Raw genomic sequence first — 26,802 nt, forward strand, 5'->3', positions numbered from 1 at the left:
ATTTTGGGGGGAAGAAAACAGAGTCAAGCATTCTATCAAATGCTTGGCAAGATTCCCCTTTAAGCCCCAAGGGAAAGAATCTTAGACAAGTCTATCAACATGACTTCCAGCCGCAGCAGGCACACAGCTGTAGAGATAAAAGACCTTGTTTTTCATCGCCCAGTTTCATGGATAAAGTCAGTTCTGGTGCCCATGATACAAAAGTGACACCTAGAGCATTATCATTCAGTCTCAAGTGGCTAACATCTATAAATTATTCTGTAGACAATTCATCAACAACAACACAGTTCTCTGAACTGTGACGGTGTGATACCACTACCATAGAAACACAGCATCAAAATCCTTCTAAAACAGCTACTCACAGGATTGTCATTCAGTTCAGTTCAGTCTCTCAGTCGTGTCCGACTCTTCGAGACCCCATGTATCGCAGAATGCCAGGCCTCCCTGTCCATCACCAACTCCCAGAGTTCACTCAGACTCACGTCCATCGAGTCAGTGATGCCATCCAGCCATCTCATCCTCTGTCGTCCCCTTCTCCTCCTGCCCTCAATCCCTCCCACCATCAGAGTCTTTTCCAATGAGTCAACTCTTCGCATGAGGTGGCCAAAGTATTGGAGCTTCAGCTTCAGCATCAGTCCTTCCAAAGAAATCCCAGGGCTGATCTCCTTCAGAATGGACTGCTTGGATCTCCTTGCAGTCCAAGGGACTCTCAAGAGTCTTCTCCAACATCACACTTCAAAAGCATCAATTCTTTGGCGCTCAGCTTTCTTCACAGTCCAACTCTCACATCTATACATGACTACTGGAAAAACCATAGCCTTGACCAGATGGACCTTTATTGGCAAAGTAATATCTCTGCTTTTGAATATGCTATGTAGGTTGGTCATAACTTTCCTTCCAAGGAATAAGCATCTTTTAATTTCATGGCTGCAATCACCATCTGCGGTGATTTTGGAGTCCCAAAAAATAAAGTCTGACACTGTTTCCACAGTTTCCCCATCTATTTCCCATGAAGTGATGGGACCAGATGCCATGATCTTAGTTTTCTGAATGTTGAGCTTTAAGCCAACTTTTTCTCTGTAATATGTACTAAATAAAATTCACAAACTGCAACGTTCTAAGACATATTTAAAATGAATACTCTAATTGTAAGCTGTACTGTACACACCTTTATACCTACTCTGAGTCACTTGTCTGGTTAAGAACCTTACAATATTATGAATGTGGTGGCTACTTATGCCATTAACATAAAGAATTCAGAAGCATATACATAAGCCAAATATGTGATCCATGACCTATTTTTTTTTAATTTAGTACATAATTTACTCGAAGATATCTTAGAATATATCATCTAATTAACTTACTAAACTTACTAAACTTTAAATTAACTTACTAAAAACTTTTCCCTGGTGGTTCAGACGGTAAAGAATCTACCTGCAATGAAGGAGACCTGGGTTCGATCCCTGGGTCAGGAAGATTCCCTGGAGAAGAGAATGGCAATGCACTCCAGTATTCTTGCCTGGAGAACTCCATGGACAGAGGAGCCTGGCAGTCCATGGGGTCACAAAGAGTCAGACGTGACTGAGCAATTAACACTAACTAAAAACTTTTAGCCAGAATTTTAATTTTTGAACTTTATCTCAAGATTACCAAATACACATTTTAAAACATAAAATAATATGGGATAGTTTTGGCCTAACAGCAAGTTAATGACGTTTGAAAAGAAAGTGAAGGTATTAATATTGCCTTTCCAAAAGGTTTGACATTGAACAAATGACCTCAACATCCATGACTTACCAAGTAACCTATTAGACTGGTCACTAATTTGTTCCTGCCTCCAAAACAGAGAAACAGGCTGAAAATCGACTTCCCTAGTTTAAAACAGTCTCTTATAAGTTCATTTTGGGAGCATTAAAAATGCCTAAGTTTTTCTGACAGCTCATGCAACTCAGTAACAAAAAAACACAAATAAACCAATCAAAAAATGGGCAGAAAACCTAAACAGACATTTTCTCCAAAGAATAAATACAAATAGCCAATAAGCACAAGGCACAAAATGCTCAAGGTCACTAATTATTAGAGAAATGCAAATCAAAACTACAATGCATATCACCTCATACTGGTCAAAATGGCCATCATTAAAAAGTTTCCAAATAACAAATGCTGGAAAGGCTATGGAGAAAAGGTGTATTCCCTCCTACACTGTTGCTGGGAATATAAGCTGGAGTAGCCTCTGTGGAAAACAGTATGGAAGTTCCTCAAAAAAAAAAAAAAAAATCAGAGATGCTGTATGATCCAGCAGTTCCACTCCTGGCCATATAACTGGACAAAAATATAATTCGAAAAGATACATACACCCTTATGGTCACAGCAGCACTGTTCACAACAGCCAAAACACGGAAACAGCCTAAATGCCCATTGACAGATGAATGCACAGACACGGCCCAGGAACGGCCACTCAGCTGTAAAGAAGAATGAAAAAATGCCATCTGCAGCAACACGGAGGGACCCAGAGAGAAAACTAAGTGAACCCTGTGACGTCACTACACACGGGATCGAAACAGGACAAAGAACGAACGCGAACGTGAAGTCGCTCAGTCGTGTCCGACCCTCAGCGACCCCATGGACTGTAGCCTACCAGGCTCCTCTGTCCATGGGATTTTCCAGGCAATAGTACTGGGGTGGATTGCCATTTCCTTCTCCAAGGGATCTTCCCAACCCAGGAATCGAACCCAGGTCTCCCGCATTGTAGACAGACGCTTTACCGTCTGAGCCACCGGAATCGAAATACGACAAAGAACTTGCCTACAGAACAGAAACAGACTCACAGACAGAGAGAACAGGCCTGTGGTTGCCAAGAGGGAGACAGATGGGGGAGGATGGATGGAGCGTTTGGGGTTAGCAGATGCAAATGATTACATACAGAATGGATAAACAAGGTCCTACTGTATGGCACAGAGAACCATATCCAACATCCTGTGATAAACCACAGTGAGAAAGAATATGAAAAAGAATGTGTGTGTACACATATAAATATACATGCATATATAAAAATATATATACACACACACATATGTAAACACAGAGATATAACTGAATCAGTTTGCTGTACAGAAGAAATTAACACAGAATTGTAAACCAACTATACTTCAATAAAAAAAGTTCCTAAATGTTTCTGGCTTTATTTTGCTTCCTTGCCCCCCTGGAGGTGGTAGTACCTCAGTTAAAAACAGTATCAGAAAAATTCCTAAAACTGTAAGTTACCTCTTTAACCTTTACCCTGTTTCACCAATAGCTTATTCTATATAATTATACATCTTCTCTAAAAATCTCAGGGGAAAAAAATAGAAAAAAATGAATAGCAGATTCTTTTTTATCAAAGATGACTAATCACTTTCGCCTTTGAATTTGAGATTAAGTAGACCTAGCCTACATAATTAATTGCCATGAAAATAGATCAGACACAACAAAAGCATCTTACATCTGTGTACTGGCTTAAGGCTACAGTTTCCATTAACGACAAAATTCAAAACTTTTCTTTCACATTTAGCTTTCTTTTTGCATGGTGAGTAAAGCAGCTAAGACTGTGAAATTTGTTCACTCCTAGTCCTACTGGGGCTTCCCAGGTGGTGCTAGTGGTAAAGAGTGAAGTGAAAGTCACTCAATTGTGTCTGACTCTTTGCGACCCCATGAACTTGATGGAACAGCAAGGATGGAGAAAGAGCTATCAAGAATTACATTTCTGGAGTTCCCCTGCATGCCTCCAAAGGAATTCATCACCATTATTTATTTAAATTCAATTCCTTCAGGAGAAACTGGACATCCTGCATGTGAAGCTTTCAGAAATGACTAAGAAAAAAAATTCATACAAATAAACACCAATGGATTAGATCTGGAAGAGGGATGGAGGGGGAGAGAGAGAGAGAACTAAGGGCAAAAAATGATTATGTCCCTAAAACAACAAACAAAAATAATTCAAGAGGGAAGAGGAAGTAATGGCAAAGTCATCTTCTAGACAGAAAGAAAAACCCGTTTCCTTAGCTTGCTTTCCAGTTGCTTAAAAAAGACATTTCTTGCAAGCTTCTACTGAAGTCTAACAACTCATTTCTAATTCTATCCCATGTTCCACTCTGTTCTTCACAAATTTCACTTGGTCTTTGTGATCTGAGTACCTTGAAAATCTAAGTCAATTCTATACAAAACTTAAAATGCTCTTTATCCAACTAAAATTTGCTGCTAAATAAAAGAATAAAAAGGAATTTTACTCTTTTGTAAAGTCATAAACCTTTACTGTTTACTTACTAAACAGGAAATTGCCTCTACCTGTGTCAAACCACTGTAAATAGACATTCAATTTGCTATGCAAGTACCAATTTTGTTTTATGGGAAAACTGTAAATTATTCTTCTACAGAAAATGGCAAACTTTACATCGGGTATATGGGAGTAGGAAGGTAAAAGCCAAAAGAATCTTTGTTTTAACCTTAATTTAAAAAGAATTGTAAGGGGAAATATAGACTGTTACATTTCTTAAGAAACATCGTAGAATCCACTGATTTTTTTAAATTGTGTAACTTTTATTAACAATAAAACTTTAAAAATTAAAATAAAATTAAAGTTGATAAAAAGAATTCTGAAACTTGTTAAGGATAATCTTGTTACTACAAGTGTGCTAGGTTTATTCTTGTGAATCTGAATGGATGAGGACTACACTTCCTGTTAAGGTCTGATCTTGGGTAGAATCTCTGCAGATTCTTGACCCAAACCACAGGGCATACTTACACTACCTAAACAGGTGGACTGTACTCAGCGTATGCGGCATCGAGAGGGTGATTTCAGAGCGGGTAACTCACTGGATGTGGAAGTGAGGGAAAGCATGAAGGAGGACGGCTGTTGTGCTTTGCAGGCTGGGGAACAGGGCGGGTGGTGGTGTCTCCACTGAGAAGTGAAATCCACAGGCCTGCGCTCAGCTTCAGAGATGGTGAGGCTGAGCTGCCCGTGGCTGAGCTGCGGGAGGAGTGAGTGAGCGACAAGCGTCTGGAGCTCAGAAAGGAGGCTGAGGCTGCTAAGAAGATATGGAATCATTACATTTAGGCTGGAAAGAAATCACCTGGTCTGAGTGAGAACAGAACCATGACATTCAAGCCCCCGATAGAGGAAAAGATCGAAACGGGTAACAACAGTCCGAAAGTGAAGCCACAGAGAAATTTTTAAGAAGGAAGTGGTCACATATTGATGATTTCACTTATGTAAAATGTCCAAAGAGCCGGGCACGACTCAGCGACTGAACAGCGAACAGAGCTACAGGCGCCTGCACCAAGCTGGCTGAAACCACCCCCCCTCCCCCTGCAACACTGATACCTAGGCGTGTACTCTAAAATGAGAGAGGGAGGGAGAGATGCTTTATTTACTGAAGGCCACGGCAACCCTCTTAAGTTCAGAAAGTAAAATTTGATACGCAGGTACAGAGAACAAAAGTACTATGTAATGCAGAGATGGTCAACTCCCAACCAGGTACGTTTGAAAATGTGAAGGGATTTTTTTCTTTATCACTCCAACTCGGGAGGGGGAGCAACACTAGCATTTAGATGGCAATGTTTTAACTATAATTTACTACCTTTAAAAACAGAAGATCCGAAATACGTACGGGTCTTCACTTACACTTAATAATAGCTGCCTCAGTGGTACTGGGTCAAACAGTTATAAGCAGGTATTCAACATTTTTTAGGAATATAAAAAAATACAAAAAAAGGCTGAGTATGCTAAATGTTCTTCAATGTATAGACAGTCCTGCACAAGGAGGAATGATTCCTTCAAAATACCAAAAGCATTCCTGTTGAAAAATACCAATTTAAACCACATTTCTATCAAAAGGTAAAGTACCTGTAGATTCTTATTTTAGAAATTCAAACATGAGGCATCTGCATTACCATCAAAATACTTCACTATATTCAAATTAAAATTAGAATTCTTCAAAATTTTAACTTTGAAAAATCACACATGACTATTGGTTGTTCAAATTTTAGAATAACATAAAATATTTAAAGCTACATTTAATTTTTCAGTTATTTGTCACTTAGCTTGAATCAGCCTTATAAATTTCTCTCTGAGCTTTCCTAGACACATACCCTGAGGAAACCAAAATTGAAAAAGACACATGTATCCCATTGTTCATTGTAGCACTATTTACAATAGCTAGAACATGGAAGCAACCTAGATGTCCATCGACAGATGAACGGATAAAGAAGTTGTGGTACATATACACAGTGGAATATCACTCAGCCATAAAAAGGAATGCATTTGAGTCAGTTCTAATGAGGTGGATGAACCTAGTACCTATTATACAGAGTGAAGTGAGTCACAAATAAAGATAAATATCATATTCTAACACATATATATGGAATCTAGAAAAATGGTACTGAAGAAATTATTTACAGGGCGGCAATGGAGAAAAAGACATAGAGAACAGACTTATGGACATGGTGAGAGAGTGGGAGAGGGTGAGATGTTGCAAAGAGTAACATGGAAACTTACACTGCCATATGCAAAATAGACAGCCAACGGGAATTTGCTATATGGCTCAGGAAACTCAAACAGGGACTCTGTATCAACCTAGAGGGCTGGGGTGGGGAGGGAGATGGGAGGGAGGTTCAAAAGGGAGGGGATATATGTATACATATGGCTGATTCATGTTGAGGTTTGACAGAAAACAACAAAATTCTGTAAAGCAATTATCCTTCAATAAAAAAAAATTTTTTTTTAATTCTCTCTGAGCTTTAAATACTTTTTTGACAGACCAGGCAATAACATTTATAAGCACTTCATTGTAATGTCAAGGTTTTACATTTTCCTTTGAAAATTCAGGAGCTGCCTCAAGATACAACTATAGTATACTGTGTATCTGTCCAGTAAAGCATTACACTGCATTAGAACCTGCTTATCTATTTCTGGAGACTGGAATTTTGTCTATTCCACATACTCAGTGCCCAAAACAATTAACACAGTAAATGCTGTTTCAAGAATAGCTATTAATAAAGAAAGTTATTGAAAACTACAGACATACTCTATATGATGAACAAAACTTAGCTGTCTGCCTTTAGTTTCAGAAGAATTAGCTAATTTTCTGCTGGAAAGCCTTAACAGTAATTTTGTAAGGTTACAGAAATGCTTGGATGCAGGTTACAATGAACTAAATGGCAGCTCCAGCATCAAAGAGACAAAGAACAGGCAGAGGGCGCTTACTTGGAGAACTCAGGACACCTGTTCAACAAGGACAAAACACACAAAAGTGAACAGAGCAGCAGTTATGCCTTCTTCCTGCTCATTCTAAACTCTTTCTGGGGACTTCCCTGGTGGTCCAGTGGTTAAGAATCTGCCTTCCAATGCAGGGGACGTGAGTTCAACCCCTGTCAGGCAACTAAGATCCCACATGCCTCGGGGCAACAAAGTCCCTCTGCAGCAACTGAGACCCGAAGCAGCTAAATAAATAAATAAAAAACAAGTCACGTGTAAAAATAAGTAAGCAAACTTTTTCCATCACAAAGAACTACAACTTTCAGCCCATCTTTCAATACCTAAAGATTAATATTTGCAAAGTCTTATCATTCTGGGTATTTCAGGGGAGCAGGGTGTCAGGAGAGGAAGAGATTATCATCAAGAGAGGAGACAGCTATGGAGGGAATGAGCAATTAAGTTTCAGCAATTAACTAGCAGTGAAACGTTTATCAACTATCTTCTAAAAGGTATGTATTTTCCGTTCTTGCAACAGTCATTCAGAAGTTTCTTTCTGAGGTTGGGTGACAGAGTCCATCAAGTTTCCAGCACTACTTGTGCTTTCGTAATGGTCAAATGTTAAAGCTGATAGGAAAAAGGGCTACAAGACTCAACGGATAGGATATCCTGGAGTCTTAATATATCCTGGTCGATATGTTGGCTTAAAAAGATAGGCATATGGGGCGTAGCAGCTCCGCTTCATGCAGGCAATGTCCCCACAGGGTGCGGGCTTCCCAGCGCAACAGCAGTCAGGCCATATGGTGCTGCTCTTACTGGCATGGGCAGGACAGAAGCTGCCAGAAACTGAATGTGCTATTTTGGTCCGTAAAATGTGATAATTCCCAAATTTAAAACATAAGCATTTGAAAATTAAAAACGATTTTTTAATTTTAAGATTTCAAAAATATTGGACTTTCATAACTCGAGGCTCCACTGGGTAACAGCTCTCAGCCTTTGAAATAAGACAAAGATTCAAGGAAAAGTCAAAAGATGGGGAGTAAGCTTGGCAACAGTTCTTTTGAAAAAAAATTTTTTTTTCCAATTTAAACAAAACCTCTCCATAGTTGTATCATAAACATAAAGATGCAACATACAGAAACAGCTTGTGGAATACCACGTTGTGACAACATCAAACCAGGGCAGTTGATGTGAGAAGCTGAAAGGGGGTTCACCAATGGATGGATTCTCTATTTTTCTCTAGCCACTCCTCCAAGTTTTTGCACAGTAACACACTTCCAACTTCTTAAATAAGCTTATCTAATGCTTGAAGTTAGAACAACCTTGGAAACACTCATGCTGAATCCACAGACAAATTATTTAACCCATACAAACTCAGCCCTGGATCTGAGTAACTCAAGTTCAAGATTCTAAAAACAATTTCAAATGCTATATTGAGGCTGTTAACATTAATTCCAGAAAAGCAACTTTTGAGCTTCCACACTTGTTTCAGTGCTGTTCAGCTCCCCAAGCCTGCTCCTTTTTCGTAAATTAGGTTAATTATATGTAATAAAAATAGCTTTCAGTTTGGCCTGAGTTGAGAACATGGATTTTATTAACTGCTTTATACAAGGCAAGGAAAAAAAATGCTGTGTGTGTGCGCCATCAGTTTATTGAGGAGAGGGTCTCTTGAAGCACTGCTGGAGGGGAGGAAGTGAGACGGGGAGCCAGGTAGGACTGAATGAGCAGGTGGGCTGGCCTTCTGGCAGCTGGAGCGCATTCCCACGGGCACCTCTGGAAAAACATAAAGATCAGACCTCAGGAGTGGCCTCCTCCAGGAGTGAGAAGGCTGAGGACACTGCCTCACCAGTTTTTGTCACTGGTGAGGGGCTGCAGCCGGGGCTGTTAACTCCCAGGCCCCTCTGCCCCCTTCCATGTGAGTCAGCCGTGTTGCCAAGGCCAGAGAAGGCCCTGAGCCTCCACCAGGGTTTGAAGAAAGCCGCCTGCAGCTAGCACTGAGACAGTAAAGGCAGGGGGAACACGGACAGGGCTCTGCTATCCTCTGCTAGCCAGCAGAGAGGAGGAACGCCTGGGCGTTAGGGAAATCTGCTACAACGTGTAACAGCACCTAAGCCAAGAAAAATCTCAGGATAAGGACTAAGTTAAGTCAAAACTCGGAGAACTCCATCTTCCTGCCCATTCAGTTCCTCGAATGACAATAAACACGAATTATCCAGACTAAGGTTGAAGAAGGAATTCATAGGGCCTGGACTCCATCTTAGGCCTGTTCATGCTGATCTTGCTCAGCCACCTTTCCAATGGACTCTGAACTCTGTGTTTAGTGCCTATGAAAACAACAACAGAAGGATAAGACCCCCTCCAGATACGGGAACCTTGAAGATCGTATGTAGGTTACTCATTGCCTAAGAGAAAACATACACTAATCACCCCTTCCTCCAGACAGGCCATAAATTTTTCTGTATCTATCAGAGTGTAACCTCAGGTTTATTGATTATTGGCTAATTGTTTGACTGTTCGAGCACATGAGCCCATAGCATGTGAATGATGGGGTTATTGGGACTGTATTTTCCTTGGTGTATGTAAGTCTCAAGGAATTTGGAGTGGTGGGTTCAGACACATACACACAGGGTATAAAAGATTTTCACAGATGCTGGTCGGGGTCCTTGGCTAAGAGGGGACTCTGCCTTGGGCCCGCCGTGTAATAAACTGCACTCCACTATCTGCACTGTCCTGAGTGAGTTTGTTTCCAGGAACGTGTGGCTACAACAAGGTGAACCATAAACTCAAATACTATCCACCGAAAGAGGGCTTCCGTCCCCCTCAAACTGCAAGGAGACCAGCATCTGCCAGTTCCCGGACCTGCTGGATTCTGCTCTGACCAGGCTTACAGCGAGGTGACGCGTGTCGAGCCTAAGAACCACTGATTACAGAACTCGGGCTTTTGCTGAGAAAGACAAAGGAGCCCAACGCAGAGCACAACTGCCGAAGGCGGCAGCTGAGCGACTTCGGTTTGTTCTCTCACACTTGCTTCTGTAAAGTCTTGAGAACATTAATGCCTAGAAGTTATAAATTAACCAGAGCACCATGACAGGAGGATCTAAGAAAGGCTTTTAGGGTTTTACAGGACTGTATTGTCTCATCCCTTCAAATGGTCTTTTTTTTTTTTTTTTTTAAGTAAAAGAAAATACAGCTTTAAAGGGTCAGTTGGTTGATTTGTGTGCACGTGCGTGTTTGCGGGCACAGAAGGCTTGCCTTCAGGTGTCACACCAAAGGCTATAATGATGTTATACAGGTAACTTCAAATGTATGAGGTGAATCATGTACCAGGAGAATTACTGGGGAGAGAAAGGAGGAGAAAGGGGAAGGTATCCTTTTTAAAATACTTTTTTAAATCTACAGGCTCTTACAAAATTTTACCCAACCATCCAAGTAGGCACAAGAGAAGTTAGCCTACCTAGACAGAATAGTAAGCAGGTTACAACTAGAAGAAAATGGCAAACCTTTCCAGTTTCTCTTTTCTATATTTAATGCTTCTGAGGAGTTAAGTTTTAACCAAAGAAGTCTTAAGTGTGTATAGTTTAACCCAGACCTATGATCTAGTTTGGGGAGTGGAAAAGGGCTATATAAAAAACTTCCTGAGCAATCAAAAGCAAATGGGACATTTACTGGAGTCTTAACATTGTCTTTTATGGGATGGATCACCAGCTTTTCTTTGAAATGTCTTGACTTGGAAGATATGAACTCTGTTTTAGTTATAGGTCCTTTTGCTCAAGCCAGTGTTCAGTCTCTGCTGTGGCTCTAAGTTCCTTTACCAGTTCTGAAAACATTTTAGCTTAGTACAAACACTAGCTTGTACACCAAGGAATTAAACAGCATTGTGGAAGAAGACTTTAAGGAGAGCTGTCATCTGAGCTGGGCCTTGAAAGATGAGGGGAAATTTCAATAGATGAGAAAGAAGAGAGACTTCAGGCTTAGGGGACAATGCTCAGTTCCTTCACAAAGCTCGGGTTTCTCTGAGGCAGCTGCTGCAGACAGTGTCCACCGAGAGGCAAAACATAGACTCTGTTATACTCTATTTGGTAACTGTTGATCAAAAGCAGCCATAGGGGGATATGTAAACAAATAGGTTTAGCCTTGTTTCAATAAAACTTTACTTACAAAACACACTCTGAACCCAGGTTTGTAAGTTTATCTTTCTGACAATGCCATACTGTCCTGATCACTTTATAATAAGTGCTGAAATACAAGTAATGCAAACCATCCAATTTTGTTCTTTTTCAGCGATCTAAGCTACTCTAGTTCACTTGCATTTCCATATAAATTTTACTCAGCTTGTCAGCTTCTATCCCCCAGCCCCTCAGTCTGCTGGGATTCTGATTGAGACTGCACTGAACTTATCTGAGGTCTTCCAAATCCAGGAATAATATAATATTGTCTGTTTCTGTTAAGTTGGAGGTTTACTGTTGTGGACAAAGAATACTGCCTATCATTCCAGTAAATACCAAACGTGGCCACCACTAAGCCATCAGCCACTGCAGCACGCACGTGCACACACACACACACACACACACACACACACAGTTTGCTAAAAGGGAAACTCAGAATGGAGGAAAAAAACAGGATCCTGGCCCTAGACATAAGATGCATACCTAAGGAATAATTTCAGTGAGCCCAAACTCTAGCATATTCTCATACATAGAAAAGCAATAAAATCACTAATTTGAAGTGTCTGTTTTTTGTGATTAGTAGTAATCTTTTGATGTTCAACATGATTCCTTTTTAGCAAAAATTCCTATATATCCTGGCGTCTTGTTGAAGGTGGAAAAGAGGAGTGAGAGAGCAGGCTCAAAACTTAAATTCAAAAAGCTAAGATCATGGCATCCAGTCCCATAACTTCCTGGCAAATAAAACGGGGGGAAAATGATTTTACTTTCTTGGGCTCCAAAATCATTGCAGACAGTGACTGCAGCCAGGAAATTAAAAGACGCCTGTTCCTTGGAAGAAAAGCTATTACAAACCTAGACAGTATATTAAAAAGGAGAGATGTCATTTTGCCAACAAAGGTCCACATAGTCAAAGCTATGGTTTTTCCAGTAGCCATGTATGGATGTGAGAGTTGGACCATAAAGAAGGCTGAGTGCCAAAGAATTGATGCTTTTGAACTGTGGTGTTGGAGAAGACTCTTGAGACTCCCCTGGTCTGCAAGGAGATCAAACCAGTCAATCCTAAAGGAAATCAACCCTGAATATTCATTGGAAGGACTGATGATGAAGTTGAAGCTCGATACTTTGGCCACCTAATGCGAAGAGCTGACTCATTGGAAAAGGCCCTGATGCTGGGAAAGATTGAAGACAGGAAGAGAAGGGGGCAACAGAGGATGAGATGGCTGGATGGCATCACCAAATCAATGGACATGAGTTTGAGCAAGCTCCGGGAGTTGGTGATGGACAGGGAAGCTGGCGTGCTGCAGTCCATGGGGTCGCAAAGAGTCGGACATGACTGAGCAACGAAAACAACATCTTGGCTCCTCCCTTGCCTCTTTGGAGCAGTTTCTCAAAGCTATCTAAAGAGGCTGTCTCCTGGGTTCTAGTCCTTGGTGAGGCCCCCAAATAAAACACAACTTGCAATTTTTAGGTTGTGCACTTTCCTTCAGATGACACTTTCTCTGAGCACATTTATTCTCATGTACTGTTTTTTAAGGCAAATTTTAATATCTCCTAACACGTGTAAACAAAGCAGAGCTTACTCTTTGTGACACCAGCCCCCAGACTCTCCTGTACTAACTGGGTGTCAATCAATTTAGTTCCTATATTGTGAAGTAAAACTCATATCCTATGGCAAGACAAGAAAAAATTAAAACATAAAAAATGTTTTCTGCCCTCTGGCCTCTTCTCTCCCCCACTACTATGCATTGTGTATCTGCATGAAGCATCAACTAAATCACCCAATCGGTAGAAATACCCACTCCACTGAAGAGAATCAACAAGACAACTCCTTAAAGGATAACACTCCTTCCTGATGGTCTAAGGAGCCATGCTTAGATCGGGATTGTGTAAACTGCCAATAACATGTCATTTCACGTACAGCCCTCTATCTAAAACAACTCACAGTTCTCAGAGCCTTCTGAGACTTCTTCCCAGGAGGTAATCCTCAAATGTAGTTTGAATAAAATTTTCCGCTTCTTTCATATGTTGACTACTGATTAATTTTCATTGTCACGCTTACTACCTGACCCCACAAGTTAAGGGCTTGTACTCCAGATGTCAGTCATGACTCTCAGGTCTCAAGGACACTTGTTAATTCTTCTGTCTGACTTGGCTACAAACTTAGGGGTTCCCATGAACCCCTCCTGCAGTTTAATTATTCTCTAGACCAAGTCACAGAACGCAGGAAAACACTTTACGTGCATTTACCAGTTTACCATAAAAGACACAACTCAGAAACAAAGGGAAGAGTCTCCGTGCCCACTCAGGACACGACATCTTGTCTGTTCACCAACACAGAAGCTCCGCGGGTCTTCTAGTTTGAGTTTGTAACAAGCTCAGTCTCCAGGGAGACATCGCATTCCACCCTTGGAGGCTGGCAGGTTGGACTGAAAGTTCCAAACTATATAAGCACTTCTCCCGACGACCAGCCCATCCCTAGGCTACCCAGGGGCCCCCTCTTAAATCACTTCATTAGCATAAACTCAAGTGTACCGAAAGGGGCTTGTTATGAAGTAACAAAGGAAATCCTATTACTCAGGAAATTCCAAGGGTTTTAGGAGTTTTGTGCCCGGAACTGTGGATAAAGGCCAAATATATTTTTTATTATACCACATTCAAATAATGAGGAGAGAAACCTGCTTTCTTATATAAATAAACCACTAATTTTAGTGTGGTGGTATATATGAGGTGGATCGCTCAGTCTCTACAACAGCATTTAAAAAAATAAATAAATAAAAACTAGGTTGGGTCACTTCAAGCACACAGGGACCCAGAAGAATATGAGTAGCTTCACTCAGGATTTGCCTGTAGTGTCCCCAGCAGGCACACCTCAGCACAGTTAGTGTGGGCCACGACTCAGAGGGAAGTCTCCATTCTCCCAGCTAACTCACTAAGGCCAGATTTTACTTCCTCTTCTGTAAGAGAGGAATTTTCCTTTTTAATTTGTATTTAAGTTCACAGTTGAGTCACAGGACCTGTGTTTTCTCTTTGTTCAAAATTTGACTGTCTACAGATTCTAGTTTAACAGTATTTAGCGATATTCTGGAACATTCCTTTTTTTTTTTTTGGCCAGGCTGCACAGCTTGCAGGATCTTAGCTCCCCAACAAGGGATCAAACCCATGCACCCCTTCAGTGTAAGCACAGGCTCCTAACCACTGGACTGCCAAGGAGTTCTCTGAAAGATTCTTTAAAATACAGACTCTACAGCAGCTTCCATGCCAGTTCTTGTAACACTGTGCCATTATTTTGGTCTTCTTGTAGCTGTAAAAAGCTGGGTTTCCACTGTATATCCAAATTCCATAATTTGGTAATAAACAGCTCTTTTATAGAAGCACCCATCAGATAATACTTGGACTGCAAGGAGATCAAATGAGTCAATCCTAAAGGAAATCAGTCCTGAACATTCACTGGAAGGACTGATGCTGAAGTTGAAACTCTGATACTTTGGCCACTTGATGCGAAGAGCTGACTCACTGGAAAAGATCCTGAGCTGGGAAAGACTGAAGGCAGGAGACGACAGAGGATGAGATGGTTGGATGGCATCACCGACTCGATGGACATGAGTTTGAGCAAGCTCCAGAAGTTGGTGATGGACAGGGAAGCCTAGCGTGCTGCAGTCCTTGGGGTCACAAAGAGTGGGACACAACTGAGCAACTCAACTGACTGATCTGATCATAGTTGCATTTACATATACAAAGATACAAATTATCAATCTAGGTTTATTATGGGATTATTAAAAATCCTCAACCATGGGAATTCCCTAGAGGTCTGGTGGATAGGACACTCCGATTTCACTGCAGTGGGACCAGGTTCCATCCCTGGTTGGGGAACTAAGATCCTACAAGCCAAAAAGTAACTTTAACAAAAGCATATGCACACAACATTCTCACCCACAGCAACATAGTTTACAACAGTGGTAAACCTCAGTAACAGAAGTCTTTTAAGAACCAGACGCAACACAAAACAGATACACAAAAGAGATACCTGGGAATTACTATTCCCACAAACATAATTTTATGGCACAAACATAGTCTTAGGGAATAAAAATCAATTTGTACAGTTCCTCAGTACTATTTAAATCCTACTTTGTTTGAAAATCATTTAAGACAGAATTTCTTTAATAAATGGGTTTCTACACTTTTCTAAATATATTACTGCTAAAAATTAGTTCGTTGGTCACTAAAAGTCATATGGGACTTCATTAAATCATAATGAAAATGAATAGTCAGAAAAAGAACTATGTTGTACCCAAGAACTTCGGCAAAGTGTGTGAATAAAAATATCTTTTGATAGATGTATCTTATTAATATTAATTTCCTCAGCTTGCAAATTCAATGACATCACAGTTTTGTCACTTTAGCTCTCTGCTCACAGGAAACCTACTGATAGATACCGCAATAAAGATGAGATGCTAATATAAAAAAATGTAACTTCCTTCAGTTTAGTTTATAGGATTCTGTGGTAAAAATGGAAAAAATATAATTTAGAAGGCCAGTTATGGGGATTTCCCTGGTGATCCAGCACTTCAGACGCCACACCCCCAACGCAGGCAGCGCTGGAGCCCGGGTCAGGGAACTAGACCCCACACGCAGCACCTAAAGCCTGCAGCCAAGCAAAGACGCAGCTCCGTCAAATCAGCAAGTTTGACGCACAGACAGGCCTCAGCTCTCACAGTCTGATTTTCACACACTACATACCTATATACCTAAGAGATTTATACATGATTTTAAATTCTGTATTTACCAGCTGGCAAACTTGTGAGCTACGGAGTGGAGTTACTAACAGCCCAGCAATATTTCATCTTTAGCAGTATCATTTCTTAAGTTTTATCTTTGTGAAATTATTAGAATATTTTATTGGGCTTAGAAGGGAAAAAAGAGAGTGCTAAATACTAGAAGAAGCATTTCAAATTTAATTTATTGCCTTCTGGGCTAAAACCAGTCTTCCATGTGTTCAATTATAAAAGATGAATAACAACATGAAAGAGCATGCATAAATGTTTGACTATATTATTGAAGGCTGTATCTAAAAGGTTAAGAGTGAGGATTTTATAATATTTGCTAACTCACTGAACACCTGCTTTATAACATGCAAGTTTAACTTTAACCTATATGACTCTTATCCTTGTATCCATGGATACACATTCATAAATTTCAGTACTTGAGAACCTCAAGACATTTTTAGAGGATGTGAAGAATCTGCTTTCTCTCTTGGGCAGGAGTAGGGGGGTGGGGGTGGGGAGGGACTTGCTTTTCCCCTTAAGAGTTGATGAAAGTTTTATGTATTAGTTACTTTGGCCCCACTTTGGGACTGGAGTAGTCAGAAGGAAAGGGATGTCCCAAGAGAAAGGTAGATAAGATACAGTTGACTCTGGAACACCTAAGGGGATTTAGAGGGGCAGACCCTCCTCAGTCAAAAATCTGAGGATAACTTTAGAGTTGGCCCTCTGTATCTGTGGTTCCACATCTGCAAACTCAACCAACTTCGGATCATGGAGTACTAGACTACTTATTTACTGAAAAAAGTCCACGTGGACCGTACACTTTGTTCAAAGGTCAACTGTAAAATGAAAAGTTAACTTCTGCTGTCCATTCTGTCCCCGACTATGTGTCTTCCTTTCACTCCTAAAATGAAGAGTCAAACCATATTTCCTCATTTCCTGCTTCCTGTGATTTTTATCATTGAGTCATCTTCTCTATCCCACCTTTTGGCTTTCTGCTGTTTTCAACGTTTAAAAAACAACTCTCTCCTCCTTAATCCTTTGCCTTCTTTAACCCTCCATCCTCTCTTAGCTTTTGGACAGTGACACAAGATTATATGTCAACCTGACTGGGCCAACAGGTGCCCTGATAATCTGGCCAAACATTATTCCCATCCGGGATTTAGTCTGATCTCCTTAGCTTCTGTGTTTCTAATGACCTGACAGTTTTGAGGAAGCCTGGTTAGGGGTTTTACAGAATATCCCTCAATTTGGGTTTGTGTGATGGCTTTCCTCATAGGATAAACTTTTTTTTTTTTTTACTTAAATTCTTTTGGGGAAGAAGTGCCATTCACAACACATCACACCAAAGACATACATGCTGATGATGCCAACTCTGGTCACCTGGCCAAGGGAGTGTGTGCAGGTCTCTCCTTGTAAAGTGACTCCCCTCTGCCTTTTCAGCCCACTCTTTGGAAGCAGCTCCCTGAGTGCAGGCCCCGCAGTGGGGGAGTGCGCAGTGTAGCTTTACCTCCTGGAGGAGGAAGTATCTATATAAATTATTTTTAATTCTTCTGTATAAAAGATTATCTCTTCTTTCCCATTTATTTATTTAATAGAATTAGTTTTTGTCCCCAAGTCAGTTCCCTTTTCTACCATGGCGTCATCATTCCCCCAAGGAAGCAACGCCCACACACCCAATGGAACTCTGGGTTTACTTCTGATTCCTTTCTCTCCTGCAAGTCCCCTAAATTAGTCCTTCTCCTTAGTCAACTGTTTTCCATAGTGCTTCCTTTTCCTCCTTTCCTTGTGATTTGCTTTAGTCCAAATCCTCATTTTCTAGATGACAATCTCTGAGTGGGTCTCTCTTTTTTTTGGCCTCCACACATTGGTCTGCTTCAATCTGCCTTTCATATATCATTCAGTCATGCTATATGAGACAAAAATTTCTGGAGAGACAGAAGGAGTTTCCTTGATTTGTATTAATACCTAGAATGTAGAATATGGCAATATGCTGCATGTTCAGCCACGTCCGACTTGTTACAACCCCATGGACTGTAGCCCGCCAGGCTCCTGTCCGTGGAATCTCCCAGGCAAGAATACTGGAGTGGGTTACCATTACCTTCTCCAGAGGATCCTCCCGACCCAGGGATCGAATCTGTGTCTCTTGTGTCTCCTGCACTGGCAGGCAGATTCTCCACTGCTAGTGCCACCTGGGAAGCCCAGAATGTAGAAAGCACATTAATAAATGATTGTTGGGGAAGTGGAAGATAACAACAAAATTTTTCTTCACCATAGTTTGGTCACCATGCTAGAAAAATAAAAACAGCCAGCAGAAAATTAAAGAAATAATAGAAATATTTAAATGTTAATTATTTTAAACAACACATACTGCTGAGGTTTGAATGAAATACATATATAATACAGGAAGAATGTAAATGTCAGAGGAGAAAACGTTTTAGGTGCTGCAAAACTATAACTAAGAAGCTAAGAAAAGGAAAATGTCCCTGTCCAAGAAAAGAATCCAAGGAAATCTTTCAGACTCCTCAATGGTCTCCTCAAATCTGGTGTTTTGAATTTTCTATAGATTGACTAAAATTACATATCCTGTACGACAGGGATCCAATCTTGTCTCTTGACCTATGAGCTGGAGATACTGTGATGGAGCTTTTCCAACTATTTTAGCAAATGAAATAAAAGGTGGTAACAGTGGCAAAAAGGAGAGGGGGTACAAAGGGGACACATCTTACTTTTGTTGAGAAAATAAAGTGTGGCTTACCCAAATGTCATTTCCTTTTCTTTGCTTTTATAGAATGCTAGCAACATTTCTGACTAGAAAAGGTTTAAATTTATTTTGAATATAGGGAACTGTGATTGCAGAGAGATTGAAAATTTTAAATCAGCAAAACACGAGACTTCATTATAAAGTTCTCAAAAAGAGCCGGGATCTACAATTCCAGTTATGGAACCTCGGCCCTGCCTTTCCCTGGCCTTGCCTTCTGGCCCTGCCTTTCACGGAGAGAGAGGGGAGGAGCGCGCTAGCCAGGACGCGCACGTGCTCCTTGTCTCCTGTGCTCTGTTTCGGCAGAACAGAAGTACTGTGTTCGGAAGGAACACAGTACGTTCAACCACCTGTATCATGAACATCTCCTTCAGCTCCGGCCCGGCCCCCCACGGTTGCAGTGAAGTTTCCAATGCCAACTCTTTTGAATGTGAGATGAGCAAACTAAGTACCTCTTTAGTCCCATCAAAGAAGTGCGTTCAAAACACTGGTTTCCCAGGACATAGGACTGTTTTTGACTTGGGTCACTCAGAAGTAAAACTCCCCGTAACATTCATCAGTGGTTCAGGGACGTGGATGATGACAGACAATAAAATCACCGCAAACGATGCTAGCACAGATGGAGGCGCCGGGAGAGGCTACTGGCCACCGTGCCGCCGTGTGGAGGCCCTGAGGGAAGCCAGCCCAGCGGTGCGCTGTGCCAGGGGACCCAGTCCAGCTAAGGGGATGACCCCAGGATCGCGGCAAGCCCGAAGCCAGCTGGTATACCTCACCTTCAGTTATATGAAGTCATCTCTCTTTTTACCTTAAATTTGTTTGGATAGGACCTCCTGTCACTACAAAACAATCACAACTCCTGACATAGTGAGGAACACATACTTTTTACTTAAATCTCACTTTGACAGTTTATTTAAAGTTGTAATGACAGCACAGTAAAGGTCTCTTTTCTTTTAAAGAAACGCAGTAGTATTATGGATACTATATGTTAAATGCGATGAAGTTCCCCAATCAAATTTAAGGAGACAGGAAAAAGGAACATAGTACTTTTCAGACATTTTTTTTATATTCCAGCAAATGGGCCTGTTTACTTCCAAAGCACATTAACAGCAACTTCTGTCTTATATCTTCCAAAAGTAACAAGACATGTTTTCATACCCATTATCTACTTAATCTCAATGGGATCTGTCAGCCTCCTAAATTACATTTTTCAACAAGGCCTAGAAGAGTTACTAAATTTTAACCTGCTTCTTTGTTAGTCTCATTTGTTTTTTAACACCCAGATGGCAAACTACTAAGTTTAGATCTCAGTATTAAGCACATTCTATTAACAGACCCCTGGCTGCAGCTGTGGTGTACTGAACCACTGCAGGGGTTTCAGTGACAGACCCACGGCTAAACAGATCAAATCAGAGTTCTGTGCAACTATTACAAAGAAAAGGCCTACCTCTCTGGAAGGCCCCTAAGCTGATGACGTGTAATTAGCTCTGGAAAGAAGTCATCATATTTGTTTCCTCAAAGACAAAAACCAACCAAGTAACAGAATTTTGCTGCCGTTGGTTTATAGCAATTGCTGCTACAACTACTACAAGAATGCAAAACCCAAGAGAGAAAACAAAAAATAATAAACAAAAAGACAAGTGCAGGAAGAGAACTTGCTTATGTTTTCTTAACAATGATTCTAGATCTACAGCCTGGTAAATATTAACATACTCAATTTTGTAATTCAAAGCATTTCGAATTATTCAGTACTTGGAATAATTCCAGTTTGACTTTATCGTGACTTTCTCAGGTGACAATGAAACTAGACATAATTCACTATGCAAAATGGAAAACATCAGTGCTGACCTTAATTATAATAAACCCAAGTACTATGCATGAGCATGTTACAAGGCACACAGTAGTCAAATCACGTAAGGACAACAGTCTCGTTTCTTACAGCACAACTACATTTACTAATTTATTTCTTCTATCGCCTGTGTCATCCATATAATACGAGTGTAGACCCAAGTACCAGCGATTAAGCATCCATTCACCATTACACGAGTTTGATTTACGTTCTCCCATGTCTCTGACACACTGCTCTAAAACATTTGCTTTGCTGTTCAAGAAAAAACATATCTAACTTGAGACCACTAACCTCAAGACCCAAGAATCACAGCAACAGCCTACTGTAAGTTGCCACAATATTTGATCTTCATACAGTATTTAAATGCCTTAATCCCTAGTCTGTGTAGTCCAGAACAACACTATAAACCACATTCCTTTTTTTTAAGCTGCTGTACAGCTTACAGGATCTCAGCTCCCCAACCAGGGACTGAACCCAGGCCACGGCAGTGAAAGCACTAACCACTAGACCAGGAAGACTCGCATAACCCGCATTTTTAGAGGAGCGATAAACAAAGCCACTTGTCAAGTGTCAAAAAAAACTGTCATTTCCTTAGCAACAGAGCTTGTAAATACAATAGAAAATAACTGAAGAAAATGTGGGTTTTAGTAGGAAACAAAATAATTACATCAAATTCTTTTACATCTCATCTGTAGATTTAGACTAGAGCATGTCAATTACAACTGCTTTGCTGTGTATATATAAGGCAGCTTAGAAAAATGACTCACTATAAAAAAAACTGAACCCTAAAATAAATATCCTTAAGCTATCTTCAAAATAGGGTTGCCATAAATGTTTTAATGTTACGTTTCCACTCAGCATGTCACACCGAGTATGAGGTGGGTGATCCTCTGTCATCCAGGCACTGTAACAGCCATCTATCAGTGTTTTGGTAATCACTTTTTAAAAATACACCAAGGCTGAATTTTCTACACTGGTAACACTCAACTTACTATAGCCACAAACATATCTGACTAACTCAAAAACCCTAAAGATAATAAAAACATTTTGTTTCATTGGGGGGGGAGGGTGTGTTTAAACTGAAATGTTACACTTGACTTTAATGACTCTTAGGTTTCCCCTTGTAAACTATAGCTCCCAGCTATTTAATTTTTATAGTTCCACATATATCTTCTATTTGCAAAATGCTTAATCAATAGTATCTTGAATCTAGTATACATAAAAAAGCTTTAAAAAATATGTATGTGGTATAATCCATTTCTGGTAATGGTAGGCTAGACTTTTTGGAACAATCCTCAAATTATAAACAACTAAAAATGTTGGAAGATAAAAATCCTCTAAAAAACAATAAAGAGGTATCAAATGAAAATGAAGGTGAAAGTGTTAGTCACTCAGTCGTGTCCAACGCTTTGCAACCCCATGGACTGTAAAGTTCATGGAATTCTCTGGGCCAGAATACTGGGGTGGGTAGCTGTTCCCTTCTAAAACCAGCTTGAACATCTGGAAGTTCTCGATTCATGTACTGTTGAAGCCTGGCTTGGAGAATTTAGCATTACTTTACTAGCATGTGAGATGAGTGCAATTGTACAGTAGTTTGAACATTCTTTGGCACTGCCTTTCTTTGGGATTGGAATGAAAACTGACCTTTTCCAGTCCTGTGGCCACTGCTGAGTTTTCCAAATTTGCTGATGTATTGAGTGCAGCACTTTCACAGCATCATCTTTCAGGATTTCAAATAGCTCAACTGGAATTCCATCACCTCCACTAGCTTTGTTCATAGTGATGCTTCCTAAGGCCCACTTAACATCACACTCCAGGATGTCTGGCTCTAGGTGAGTGATCACACCATCATGGTTATCTGGGTCATGAAGATCTTTTTTGTACAGTTCTTCTGTGTATTCTTGCCACCTCTTCTTTATATCTTCTGCTTCTGTTAGGTCCATACCATTTCTGTCCTTTATCGAGCCCATCTCTGCATGAAATGTTCCCTTGGTATCTCTAATTTTTTTGAAGAGATCTCTAGTCTTTCCTATTCTATTGTTTTCTTCTATTTCTTTGCATTGATCACTTAGGAAGGCTTTCTTATCTCTCCTTGCTATTTTTTGGAACTCAGCATTCAGACAGACATATCAGAAATAGATAATTGATACCTAGACCCAGGAAAAATATCTTTTAAGAGAATAAAGACATTTCTGGACAAACAAAGCCTGACAGCTGGCCAGCAAGAGACTCTCACTAGAAGATATTTTTTAAAAAATGTAGGCAGAAGGAAAGTGGTCCTAGATGGAAGCTTAGAGATGTAAGAAGTTATGAGGAGCAAACAAAGCACTACAGGTAAATCTATAAAAACTTTGCTTCTATAATACAATAGTAATAGTTCTTTGCCAGCAACTAATTCCAAACATTATGATTTATTTACCTGAGACTTCTGGGTATTTTTTAAAAATCAGCCTAGGTACAACTAGGGTTTAGAATCACTGACAAATAAAAAGCTTACATCTGTACATTTACTGTTGGCATTAATCCCCACCTTCCTCCCCATTTTATTTGGCTTGCCTTTTTTGAAGTTACTGACTTGTGATTCTGCACAAACATATAAGTTTTTTTAAAATGTATCATCTCTGTAGTACAAAGTGGCTTATTTTTGGATGTACAAAGGCCTAAATAACAATTACTATATAATTTCTAATTATTCAATATTTCCCATCAACAGAATACTACTATAAACTCATAGGTACTTCTTAGCTGCAAACACCCAAGAAAACCGCCAAGTCAGGCTAAAGCTAAACTGGTTTTCGGGTTAAGGTTCTTCTACAGTGTATTCAGCAAAATTGGAACTAACACAAAAGATCAGGCTGCAGGCCATTTGTTAACAGACAGCAGCAGATCAGGACACTGGGTTACTCAAACCGTTAACTGCTCATTTTCTTAAATTGTTCTGTTGCCTAAATACGGATGATGGTGCTTATTATCTTCCCAGTTGGTGCAGTGCTAAAGAGAATCTGCCTGCCAACGCAAGAGAGGTGCGTTCGATACCTTTCTCCAGGAAGATCCCCTGGAGAAAGAAATGGCAACTCACTCCAGTATTACTGCCTGGAAAAACCCATGGCAAGAGGAGACTGGCAGGCTACAGTCCATGAGGTCACAAAGAGTGGGACACGACTGAGCACGCATGCACACTTATTATCTAACTTAAATTACAAATCTCAGAATTAAAATAAACCCCCAAATAAATCCTTTAAAGGATTTTAGATCTTCAATCTTTAAAGGATTAAAGATTTCCAAAATAATGAATTTGGCTGCAATATCCAAGTAAGTAAGAAGGGGTGGAATCAATATAAGGGACAAGAAAACAATGCACCTAACAGATAACGTAAATGAACAGAATATATGAATCATGCTTTATTGATTTTAAAATGCACCTTTATTTACCACTGAGGAGGGCACTGCCGATTATAATTTTGTCATAAAATTTAAGATAATAGTGATTTCAAAAACGTCAAGGTAAGCAACTTCCCTGATGGCCCAGTGGCTAAGACTCCAATACAGGGAGCCAGGGTTCAATCCCTGGTCAGGGAACTAGGTTCCACGTAACACAACTAAAAGCGCCCACATGGTGCAGCTGAGACCCAGCACAGCCAAATAAATAAATAAAAATATTTTCTAAATGTTACGGTGAAAGATATGTTTTAGATTCAATAAAATATGGTAAGTGACAAAGCATTATAACCAAATTTTTTTCTTTTAAAATTCTTTAAAACTTTTCTATTAAAACTCCCAACCAAAGCAACCACACCACCCAATTTAACATCAAAATACAGCTTCAAAGAAATAACACACTCTTTATGCAGTAGGCAAAGATATCAATGAAAATATGTTGCATTTATGAAGAAACAGCAATATTCAAGTTCATTATCACTCCTAAAGCAGCATCACAAAGATGTACACCCCCAAGACCAAGCACAAGGTAAGAACAGGCACGTGTGGGACTGCTCTCTTCCCATCTCAAACCCCAGGCTAGCTTAGTGTCGCGCCCACAGCTTCTGGTTATGGAAGTCCACACTGGATACAACTAGAGACTATCATGCTAAATGATTTAAGTCAAAAAGAGAAAGACAACTACCATCTGACATCACTTATGTATGGAATCTAAAATATGACACAGATGAACCTATCTATGAAACTGAAGTAGAGTTACGGACATACGGAAGCAGCCAGTGGTTGCCGAGGGAGCAGGGGCTGGGGAGAGCATGAAGGGGGAGCTTGGAGTGAGGAGATGTCGCATTTTAAACAGAAGGGATAAACAACAAGGTCCTACTGCACAGCACAGAGACTATATTCAGCATTCCGTGACAAACCATAATGGAAAATAAAATTTAAAAAACGAATGTTGGGAATTCCCTGGCAGTCCAGTGGTTAGGACTCTGCACTTCTGTTACCAAGGGCCAGGGTTCAACCTCTAGTCTGGGAACTAATACGATCCTATGAGCCTCACAGTGCAGCCAAAAAGAGAAAAAAAGAATATATCTATAAATGTATAACTGCGTCACTTTGTCCTACCACAGTAATTAACTCAATATTGTAAATTAACTATGCTTCAAGAAAAAAGTAATTTTTTAAAAGTCCACACCAACTATAAAAACTGACAAATTTGGTAAATTCGATAAAAATGAAGGCTATATAATGAGATACAACATGACATTTTTCTTACCAAAGGTGACACTAATTCAGATGGATTATAAACTATTTAAAAAGGGTTGCACCAGGACTTCTCTGATGATCCAATGGTTAAGAATCCACCTGCCAATGCAGGAGACACCGGTTCGTTCCCTGGTCCAGGAAGGTTCCAGAAGACACGGGGCAACTAAGCCTGAGCACCACAAATGCTGAGCCCACGCGCTGCACTGAAGCCCGAGCACTCTAGAGCCAGTGCTCGGAAACTAGAGAAGTCACTGCAACGAGAAGCCTGTGCGCCGCAACTCGAGAGGAGCCCCGCTGGCCACAACTAGACGCCCAAGTGCAGCAACAAAGACCCTGCGCAACCAGAAATAAACACAAGACTCATACGTATGTTACATACTATACACTGAGAAACTGCTCTGTGTGTTCTGTACAGAGACATACAGTGCTTGAGGTTTTGTGCTGTACAAACAACCTCCACAATCTTGCAGTGTCTTCTTTTAACCTTTTAAAAACTGGAAAGATAACTCTTACCTCCAGAGACACAAAACCAGGTTGTGGGCTGGTTTTGGGCCATGGGCTGCAGTCTGCAATCTTCAGTCTAAAATACGAATGCACATAAATAGGGGCTTCAAAAGACAAGGTTGTGAAGAAATTAGAGAACTATTCTACTCTAGATCTTAATGTAATAGCTATTTGGTAATGCTTTAACAAGACCTGCTAAGACAAAAAAAGCAAAGAACCTTACTGAAGAAAAATATTATATTTTATTCTTTTCACTTAAAATGTACAAGGTTTGACAAGGTTCTGTTTACTCATGATCCTGAATGAGTACTTGAAGAAGTATTCTATTTTTATTTTTTGGAGGAAATCATGTACCGATTCTAATTTAGAAAAACAGACATTAAGATCTTACTGAGGGCAAATCATTTTTTTCTCAATGACTTATCATACTTTATACATGGGACCCTACCCTCCATAAACCTGGGCTTCAATATAAACCCACAAAAATAACTTTCAAAGGATCATCCTATTTTTCTTTTGCTGATACCAAAGCCTACTGAGGTTCTGATAACCATCAAGAAGAATTAAGTCTCTAGGACTACTAAAAACCTAAGCCTAAGGCAAGAGTTTTTGTGTTTGTGCTGCCTAATATATACTTGCTTATCGAAGGGTAAATAAATTTACCGCAGAGTTTTATATAAATAGTGTTTTCAGTAACTATTAAGAGAAACTTAGAAACTGAATGCCAATTCAGGAGATGTCTGTCAAATGACCCAGATGTGTACCCTAAGCTCTTCCTATGTAGCGTATGAGAAATGGAATAGTTGAAGAAATGAACTATGTCCTGCCATATCAGT

General features: G+C 40.1%; 1 protein-coding gene and 1 long non-coding RNA gene across 2 annotated transcripts in view; both read right to left on the reverse strand.

Moving 5' to 3' along the window:
- The window catches only part of GLG1 (golgi glycoprotein 1), a 122,195-nt gene that overhangs the window by 62,095 nt on the left and 33,298 nt on the right, over nt 1-26,802 (reverse strand). The window lies entirely within an intron of this gene.
- Nucleotides 8,800-26,802, reverse strand: part of LOC129632009 (uncharacterized) — a 50,802-nt gene continuing 32,799 nt past the window's right edge. Inside the window, exons 2-3 of the long non-coding RNA XR_008704258.1 lie at nt 18,256-18,346; nt 8,800-9,001 (exon numbers count right to left, since the gene is read on the reverse strand). This is a non-coding gene — a long non-coding RNA (uncharacterized LOC129632009). The remainder of the gene's footprint in view (nt 9,002-18,255; nt 18,347-26,802) is intronic.

The sequence above is a fragment of the Bubalus kerabau genome, chromosome 17, assembly GCF_029407905.1.
Source record: "Bubalus kerabau isolate K-KA32 ecotype Philippines breed swamp buffalo chromosome 17, PCC_UOA_SB_1v2, whole genome shotgun sequence".
Taxonomy (NCBI): Eukaryota; Metazoa; Chordata; class Mammalia; order Artiodactyla; family Bovidae; genus Bubalus; species Bubalus kerabau.